The sequence below is a fragment of the Equus asinus genome, chromosome 20, assembly GCF_041296235.1.
Source record: "Equus asinus isolate D_3611 breed Donkey chromosome 20, EquAss-T2T_v2, whole genome shotgun sequence".
Taxonomy (NCBI): domain Eukaryota; kingdom Metazoa; phylum Chordata; class Mammalia; order Perissodactyla; family Equidae; genus Equus; species Equus asinus.
The window spans coordinates 98,978,118-98,987,793 of record NC_091809.1 but is presented as its reverse complement, the minus strand read 5'-3'; the positions used below and the strand labels follow the sequence as shown (position 1 = coordinate 98,987,793).

The window sequence follows — 9,676 nt, the reverse complement described above, 5'->3', positions numbered from 1 at the left end:
TTGGACAGGAGTGGTGAGGGTAGACATGCTTCCTTTGCTCCTGATCTTAGGAGAAAAGCGTTCAGTCTTTCACCATTAAGCATGATGGCAGCTGTAGGTTTTCGTAAATTTCCTTTGTCAAGTTAAGGGAGTTTCCTTCTATTCCTAGTTTGCTGACTTTTTAAAAAAAAATCCTAATTGGATATTGAATTTGTCAAACTGATAGACCATATAGTCTTTCTTCTTTAAAATATTAATAAGGTGCAGTACGTTGACTGATTTTTGATTATTGAACCAGTCCTACATTCCCAGGATAAGCTCCATTATCATGGTTTTAATATTTAACTTAGATTCAATTTGCTAATTTTATGCTGAGAATTTTTGCATCTATGTTCATAAAGGCTATTGGTTTTCAGTTTCTTTTCTTATAATGTCTTTGTCTGGTTTTGGTGCCAGGGTAACGTGGGCCTCATAAAAGGAATTGAAAGTCTTCCTTCCTCTCTTTTCTGTAAGAGAGCATGTAGAATTGGTGCTATTTCTCCTTTAAATATTTGCTGAATTTGCCAATGAAATCATGTGTGCCTGAAGATTTCTTTTTCCAAAGGTAAAAGTATACTTTTAAAGTATGAACTCAAACTTTTTGATAGTTGTAGGACTACTTAAATGATCTATTTCATCTTGGGTAAGTTAATAGTTTTCAAGGAAGTGGTCCACTTCATCTAAGTTGTCGAATTCATACGTGCAGAGTTGTTTGTAGAATACCCTTCCTAGCCTTCCCGTGACTGTGGGGTCTGTTGTGATAGCCTCTATTTTACTCCTGATATTGGCAATTTGTAGTCTTTTATCTTCTTGTCTTTGTCAGTATTGCTAAAGGTGTATTAATTTTATTGATCTTTTTAAAGTTTCACTGAAATTATTTTTTTCTGGTTTCAATTTTATTGATTTCTGCTTTTATATTTATTTTTGTTCTTTTGCTTGCTTTGTTTTATTTTACACTTTTTTTCTGGCTACTTAATGTGGAAGCTTAGCTTATTGATTTGAGATATTTCTTCTCTGCTTATATAAGTATCTACTGCTATAACTATTTCTCTAGGTAATGCTTTAGCAGCATCTCACAAATTTTTTTTTTTTTTTAAGATTTTATTTTTTCCTTTTTCTCCCCAAAGCCCCCCGGTACATAATTGTATATTCTTCGTTGTGGGTCCTTCTAGTTGTGGCATGTGGGATGCAGCCTCAGCGTGGTTTGATGAGCAGTGCCATCTCCGCGCCCAGGATCCGAACCAATGAAACACTGGGCTGCCTGCAGCGGAGCGTGTGAACTTAACCACTCGGCCACAGGGCCAGCCCCTGCATCTCACAAATTTTGACATGTATTTTCATTTTCAGTCTGGTAAAAATATTTTCTAATCTTTCTTAAGACTTCCTTTTTGATCCATAGATGATTTAGAAGTATGTGGTTTAATTTCCAGGTATTTAGAGATTTTCCTGTTACCTTTTCGTTATTGATTTCAAGTTTAATTCCCTTTTGGTCAGAGAATACACCTTATATGATTTCAATGCTTTTAAATTTGTGGAGATTTGCTTTATGACCCGGGATATGGTCTATTTTGGAAAGTGATCCTTGTGAACTTTAAAAGAATGTGGCTTCTGCTCTTGGGTGGGGTGTTCTCTAAATGTCAGTTAGATCTAGCTGGTTAGTAGTGTTGTTCAGTTCTTATATACCCTTGCTGATTTTCCTTCTATTTGTTCTATCAATTACTGAGAGAGAAGTGTTAAAATCTCTAACTAAAATTGTAGATTTGTCTATATTTTTGGTTCAGTTCATTTTTGCTTACATATTTTGAAGGTCTGTTGGTAGGTGCATACACATTTAAGACTGATGGTATCTTCGTGAATTGACTCTTATCGTACTGTAATATCTTTTTACTACTCTTATAATTTTCTTTGCTCTGAAGTCTACTTTGTCTGATATTATTATAGCTATTCCAACTTTCTTTTGATGAATATTTGCATGGTCTATCTTTTCTCATCCCTTCACTTTTAACCTTCCTATACTACTGTATATGAAATGAGTTCCTTGTAGACAGCTTTAAAGTGGACCTTTTTTTTTATTATCTATTCTGACAACCTCTGGCTTTTAATTGGTGTGTTTAGATCATTCACATTTAAATGCAATTATTGCTATGTTTAGATTTAGGCCTACCATATTATTATTTGTTTTCTATTTGTTCCCTCTGATTTCTCTCCTTTGTTTCTCCTTCTCTCCTTTCGGATTGTTTGAAAATTTTTTTAATTATTCCAATTTTATTTATCTATTGTGTTTTTGACAATATATTTTTGTATACAGGTTTCCCTCACTATTCAAAAGTTCACTGTATGCAATTGACTCTTATGAAAGCCCCAGATTAGTAGAGTCATTTCTTGGTATCCACAGGGGATTGGTTCCAGGATCCCTTCCCCCTTCACAGATTCTCAAATCCAGGGATGCTCAAGTTCCTCAGTCAGCCCTCCATATCCATGGGTTCTGCATCCAAGGATTCCCAACCAACTGTGAATTGTAATCATTGCACCATGCGTGGTTGCTTGAATCTGTGTATGCAGAACCCACAGATGCAGAGGACCAACTGTACCTGTCTTCACCAAGAAGGAAATACAAAAAAGATTTTCACTTTTACCGAAAAAGATGAAAAGCAAAAATAGCATTCAGCATTTTTTTTGCAGTCAGCATTATTGAGGCTAAGCAGTCAAGCATACTGTCATATTTCAAGCACACCAGCCATGGCAGCCACAGCAGACAGTGAACTTTGACCTTTGACATCAAGGTGGTCTGGCACAGAAGAAGGTGTGGATGTTAGCGATTTGCCCATGCTAATGGAATCAGTCCATGATGAGACGTTAATAGATGACCCTCTTTCTCTCTCCTACACCACAGTCTGCTGTACCTCCCAGCACCCCAGCCTCCGATAAGTCAGCCTAACACCCCATAATCGCCACCACATCTCAGCCTTCTGGTGTGCTCACTGTCTTCCTGATTCTGGTAAGCGAAACTATACTGTACATACATTGTTTCTACATTATATAGACTGTGTATTTATATTATTCTTGCTTTCACTATACGTTAGTGTTATTCTAGGTTTTATGTATTATTTGGTACAATTTTATAGGTTATTTTGGGGGTCTGGGAATGCTCAAAAATGTTTCCCATATAAACGAATGGTGATTGCTTCTTTGCTTTTTCAGCTTAGGAAAGCTTTCATAGGAATGCTCTATTTTCAGATAGTAGGGGAAAGCTGTTATTTTTATTTAGTGGTTACTAAGGAATTAAAATATATATACTTATCGTCTGAGTTGGCTTAGAATCAATATTCTCCACTTCAAGTGGAATGTAGAAACCTTACCACCATATAGGTTCCTTACCCTCCCCACTTCATGTCACGGTTGTTATAAGTGTTATATCTACATACATTGAAAACTCCATCAAACAATGTTATGGTCTTTGTTTTCAACCATCATACGTATTTTAAATAATTTGAGAGGAGAACATTAGTTTATCATAGTTAACTAGATATTTACCATTACTATTGCTCTTCCCTTATTTGTGATGTTCCAAGTTTCCCTCTAGTCTCATTTCCCTTTTGTCTAAACAACTTTCTATATCAATTCTTTTAAGGCAAGTCTATGGGCAACAAATTTCTTTATTCCACCTTCATTCCTAAAGGATATTTTAATTTCTAAGTTGAAAATTCCTTTTTTTCAGCAATTTAAAATTGTTGTTCCACTTCCATCTCCAGTGACACCAATGTTGAAACTTTTGGCATTATCTCACAAATCCCTGAGGGTCTCTTCATTTTTATTCGTGTATTCTTTTTTAGTCTCTGTTTTTCAGATTGGGTAATTCTTATTGATCTGTATTCAAGTTCACTGACTTTTTCCTTGGTGCTGTTAGGCCATTCAGTGAGTTTTTTATTTTTGTTATTGTATATTTGAGTTCTAAAATTTCCATTTGGTTCTTACTTATGTCTTCTCTTTCTTCCCCAAGACTTTTTATCTTTCCATTTGTTTCAGGAGTGTTCACTTACTTCTTGGAATATTTTTGTAATGGCAGCTTCAAAGTCTTTGATAATTTCAACATCTGTGTTACCTTGGTGAAATATTGTTAGTCTGTTGAAGGTCTATTCTCCTGAGAGTTTAGATTTTCCTAGTTATTCATACACTAAGCAGTTATGGATTATATCCTGCGCATTTTGAATATCATTTTATGTGAGTCTGGGTCTTGTTTAAAACTACGTAGAATGGGTTTGTTTTAGTTTTAGCAGGCAACTGGCCTGATTGAGTTTGGGCCACAAGTTCCAAGAAGTCTTTTGTGAATTTTGGTGACTATATCAACTCTTCTTTCAAAGATCTTGCAATGCTATATGGATCTGTCCCATGTGTGCACCGCTCAGTGGCCTGTCTGGGCCTGGGTGGTGGTTCATCCTGTAATTCAGTTCTCGACATCTTTTATATTCTGTTTAGTGTCAGATCCACTGCTTCAGGGAGAATTCTGGTTGATAGGACTCACTCCCAGTTGGAAGTGACTGTGGAGGATGCCTGTATGCCCTGCCCTGGAGAATGGTGAATCAGGATAACCTTCATAACTCTACAGCAGTACTGCCCAGGTGGCAGGATATTAGTGTGGAGTCAGGCCAACATGAGTACTGATTCCAGGTCCACTTTGTCTTAGCAGTCTCTCAGCCTCCCTTCTCAGCTTCCTCACTTGAGAAATGCAGGTATTACTTACCCAATAGGCATGTGGAACATGTTAAATGTCCTAAGTGATGCAAAGTGCCTAACGCCTGGTGTAGTGCCTGGCACACTGGAACAGCTCAGTGACTCTTGAGACTCCATTTGACTCAGTGGAGAAGAGCTGGTATGTCGGTGGGTAGAATTAAAGGCCTAGGTCTGCCTGAGCTGGATTTTTTTGTTGGTGTTGCCTTTTGCTACAGGTATTGTTAGAATCATATGGGGTCCCAGTCTTTCTGCTCCCCCTTCTCCCATCAGTGTGAATCATACCCCCAGAGCCTAGAGACTGTAAATGTTGTTCAGGGACCAGGAGTGTCACCAGATCCAGGAGGCAAACTCTACTTCATAGAGTGGCAGTGGGAGCTCCGCTGTGCAAACTGCATACCAGGCAGCCCTGTACCTCTCTTGGAAACCACAAGGTGGGCCTTTAACATACAGCTTTGGGGAGTCCTCGGGGGCATCTTTCCATTTACATACAGAGATGATGAACTCAGCCACTGTGATAAAGTCTCAGTGGAAGTCATTTAGGTGACAAAACCAAAAAGCATTATTAATGATTCAGAGGTATTCTCGGGCTGAAGAACTAGACGGATAGGATGAGGAGACAACAGAGGTTTGTGTGTGGTCCCTGTCTTGACTAATGAGTTGGCAGTGCCATAGACAAGTGACTCAAAGTAGACTGAACATTAGTCCTCTAGTTTCTGGGTAATGATAACCATCTTATACACTTAGGGACTATTAGAAATAGAAGAAATAGAAATGGAAGGGTCAGAAGCATCCTTATCCTGAGCCTAAATTCGACATTACTAATCAAACATAGCATTCTCCTTTTTAAACCTGTTCATAGCCTTAGAATACTCAACAGAGCCATCAGAGACTGAGAAACTTGTCATCCTGGATCCAAACCAATACTCCAGCAAAAGGGAAGCAAAACTGGGACTGGAATCCGAAACTTCCGAGTCCTAGGGCACAGTTCTTTTACTTGCATCGCATTGTCTTTCTGTTCCCCAAATCATCAATAACGGTGGTAATCCTGTATGTTGGTAGGCATTTTACATCTTCTAAAGGAATTAGAGACAATTCCCATATGTTTTCCTTAAAGACCCGTACAGAAGACAAGGAAACCCTAATCCCAGTGGTGAAAAAACTTGTGTTACTCTCTGGTCCACGAGGGCTTTCTGAAGCATCGAAGAGGATAGAGACCTCGACGAGAGATGAATTTTCCGTGCTATAGTAACTCTTTTGGAACTCAGACACTATAGTTCAGACATTAGTTGGATTTAATTTTTAATGCCTCAGCGTATGCTTTGAAATGTAAGTGTGTGTGTGTGTGTGTGTCCGTGAGCATGTCTGTGTGTCTTGTGCCCATGACTCCTGCCCAGTGTGATATGTGCAGGTGCCATGTCAATGTGCATGTTTTACACACTGACCTCTGTGCGTGCTCCCAGGAGTGTATGAGGGCACATGGGTTGGCATGTATGCGTGTATTTGTGTGAATGTATGTGGGGTTGACCCAAAGTGTTTGTCTCCAAAGCTGTAGGTATAGGAGGTTTGTGGCAGATACCACCATGTTGCTTCTTGGCTGCTCCCTAGTCCTCATTAACACTCACAATTACTCCACATCTTTCCTGTCACTAAGCTGCACCAGCAGCTGGATGCCTGCCAATGAGAAGCTGAAACTCCTGACAGTATCCTGGGGATCCACAGGTCTGTCCCTGTCAGCCCTGAGTTCACCCTCAGAGCAGAAATACTCTCCAGAATCAGCAAGAGGGAATTCACAAAGTCAAGTCAGTCCCATATCTGAAATGGCTCTCCTGTCAGGCCCCTTATTAGTGCCCGTGCTCGCCCTCAGGCTCCTGTGCCTGCTGCCTCAGCCCTCTGCTGAGCCTGTGTGAAGGCCAGGCTGGGCCATGGACTTCGTCCCAGAGTGTGCCAAACTTGTCCTCCAGCGTGGGCCCATGGCAGATGGAGCTGTGGCCCTGGTGAGAGGCATTCCCTGCTTTGGGGAGCAGCTGAGGGGGAATTTCTTCATCCAAGAGGCCCTTTCCTCCCACTATAATTTCCAGTGCCTAACACATAATTAGTTCTCAATATATGTTGACTAAATTACTAACTGACTTACTGACTGTGTATGGATAATGTAAGCTGAGATAAAAGATCGGGCACTGTTTAGGGAAGGGCTGTCCTCCAACTTGGCACATTCTATTTGAGGCTGATATAGTTGGAGTAAAAATAAACTGCTGTTCCATTCAGGTTAGCACTTATTAAGCATCTGCTATGTGTCAAACACTGTGCCAGACACTCAAGAGGAATTCCTTCCCTAGAAGAATGTCACAATGTTTTGGGGTGACAAGTGTGTTAGGCTGCTGGGGCTGCCATAACAAAGCACCGCAGGCTGGCTGGATTACACAACAGAAGCTGATTTTCCCACAGTTCTGGAGGCTGGGAGTCTGAGATCAAGGTGTCAGCAGGCTTGATTCCTTCTGAAGACCAGGAGGAAAAGCTCTCCTCTAGGCCTCGTCCCTTGGTTTGTGGATGGCCACCTTCTCCCTGTGTCCTCACATCATCTTTGCTCCGTGTGTGTCTGTGTCTAAAGTTCCTCGTCTTAGGAAGAAAACAGTCCTATTGGATCAGGGCCCCCGCTGACGACCTCATTTTAATTAACTCTTTAAAGACCCTATTTCCAAGTCCAGTTATATTCTGAGATACTGGGCGTTAAGGCTTCAACATATAAATGTGGGGGGGGGGGGTGCATGGCTTAGCGCAGAGCATAGATACAGATCACTTATTTATTAAATATTACTTTTCCCAGGAAGACTTCTCATGCTTTCTTCAATAGCATTTGATACTCCCGCCTCTGAGCTACTATACAACTGCTGTTCTGATTTTGTCACGGTCATTTTGTCATGGTCATTTTGTGTTTAGACCACTTTATTCCTTACTGGTCTGATGACTCAGGAGCCAGGATTTAGGAGCTCGTGTTCTGTTTCCAGTATTTGGTGTAACACTTGGCACCTAGGAGTGAAGTAAATTTTTGTTATATGGATGGATGGACGGATGGAACTGATAAAAATTGTACAAGAGAAGGAATTTATAAGGACACACTTCTGGAGGATCTCATGGTCCTAGCAATGAGCCTAAGGGAGCAGAGGGAAGGTGGGCAGGCCTCTCAGTAGGGAACTTCTGCAGCAGCTCTGTCCACAGACAAAGCTAATCCTGCTTGCAAAGAGGACATTAGGAAGAAAGAGCTCCCAGGCCCGGGATCTCCGCTCCGATGGAGACTGTGTTGTCCCTGGCTTCTCTAGCTGCAACAGGGGGATTGGTCTCATGGGCCCATGACTCCTGAGGTCATCTGGCAGAACAAAGAGACTGTGTCTTCTCTTGTCCCGTCCCAGTCCCAGCCTTTATCCCCCCTCCCACCTCAATGCCACATGCCTTTCCTGGAACCAGTATGAGGGCATCCAGGCAAGAGTTTTCAAATAAAAACCCTAAATATGCCAGGGTGGTAGCCTCCATTCCCGCACCCCGGTCCGGAACACTTCTCTGGTACAGCCAGGCTTCCCCTCTGACCCCACTGCCCACTCCTTGCATTTCTAAGGCTGCTCTCTCCAGGCCGCCCCCTCTTCCCAGATGGCCCCAGGATCCAGGGCAGCAGAAGTCCTGCTTGCAGCCCCTACACGTTGGAGCACTTTCCTCTGATTCTTCCCAGCCTTATCACTCAGGGCCTGGCCTTTGTGCCTGTTGCCTTCTCTCTGGCCGCAACTCCCAGAGAGACCGGACTTTGTACACTATGCCATTCAAGGCCCTCTGCCCTACCCTAGGGAAGCTGCACCTTCGTCCCTCCCCTCCTCCTGGGAAGTCTCATCTGACTGCTTCCTCTCTGCAAAGATCCCGTCCAGCTCTTCCTGTTCCCACCTCCCCATGGCCTGGGGCTTTCCGGGCCTGCTGGAGCCTGGGCTCAGGGGAAGGAGACGACTTGGTCCTGGAGAGTGGCTTCAGGTGGCCCCTAAGTGTCATGGCACCAGGAGCACCCTGCCTCCTCTCCCAGCCCTGCTCAGGGACCTCACTCTAGTAAACAGAGCCCCGGTGCAGACAAAAGCCATTAGACATCACAACGACATGCATACCCTGGGTGTTTCTGGATAAAGGGCCTGGCTAAATACCTTTGCGAAGGCTCATTGTGTTGCCTCCTGCGCCGCCTTCCCGGCCATCCCTGCACTATCAAATCTTTCTAGGCCCCTTTGTTGTCAAACCAAATATAGCACTACATTGTCTGGCCTTCCACCCATTCTGGCTGGATAAAGGGGCCCGGTCCCCAGACTAGGGGCGCACGGCTCCGGGGGCCTCCTCAATGCTATCGCACCGCCGCAGCCCGCGCAGGCAGCCTGCGGTTCCCCCACCCACCCGCTCGGCTCCCGGGCGGCGGCTGCGCCATTGATACGCTGTGTATTCTTTTCCAGAGGTTCCCACGAGCATGTCACTAACCATTTCCTGGGCCTTATCACCAGCAGGGAAAAAAAGGAGCGCCTTTGAAAAGTGGAAACAAAACATCGAGCCCCATTGTTGTGTGACTTCCCCGGCCACAATCTGGGTTCTCCATCGCCCGACACGCAGAGACTACAAACACGGCCTAACACAGATACTCCAAACGGCAATTTGACCAGGACACTTATTGTTCTGTATCGGCCATCTCTGCTCGGCGTGTTTGCAGCTTTTAAATCATCCTTTTCATTTCTCTCTCTTGGCTCAAAGCAACTCAAAAGCTTCTGACTGCCGTCCTCACTCGGAAGCAACTCAGCCGGTCTGCAAACTCCTGCGCTCCTAGCCACAGCGGGGCAGCCTGGCTCGCCTTTTTCTCTTTCTTCACTTTCACTCTGTTCCTCTTCTTTGTCTCCATCCTTCTTTTTTGCTTCCT

General features: G+C 43.1%; 1 long non-coding RNA gene across 1 annotated transcript in view; it reads left to right on the top strand.

The window, feature by feature from the left end:
- Positions 1-480: 480 nt before the first annotated feature.
- Positions 481-9,676, top strand: part of LOC139041275 (uncharacterized) — a 36,409-nt gene continuing 27,213 nt past the window's right edge. The window contains exons 1-2 of the long non-coding RNA XR_011496115.1: positions 481-583; positions 2,912-3,016. This is a non-coding gene — a long non-coding RNA (uncharacterized lncRNA). The remainder of the gene's footprint in view (positions 584-2,911; positions 3,017-9,676) is intronic.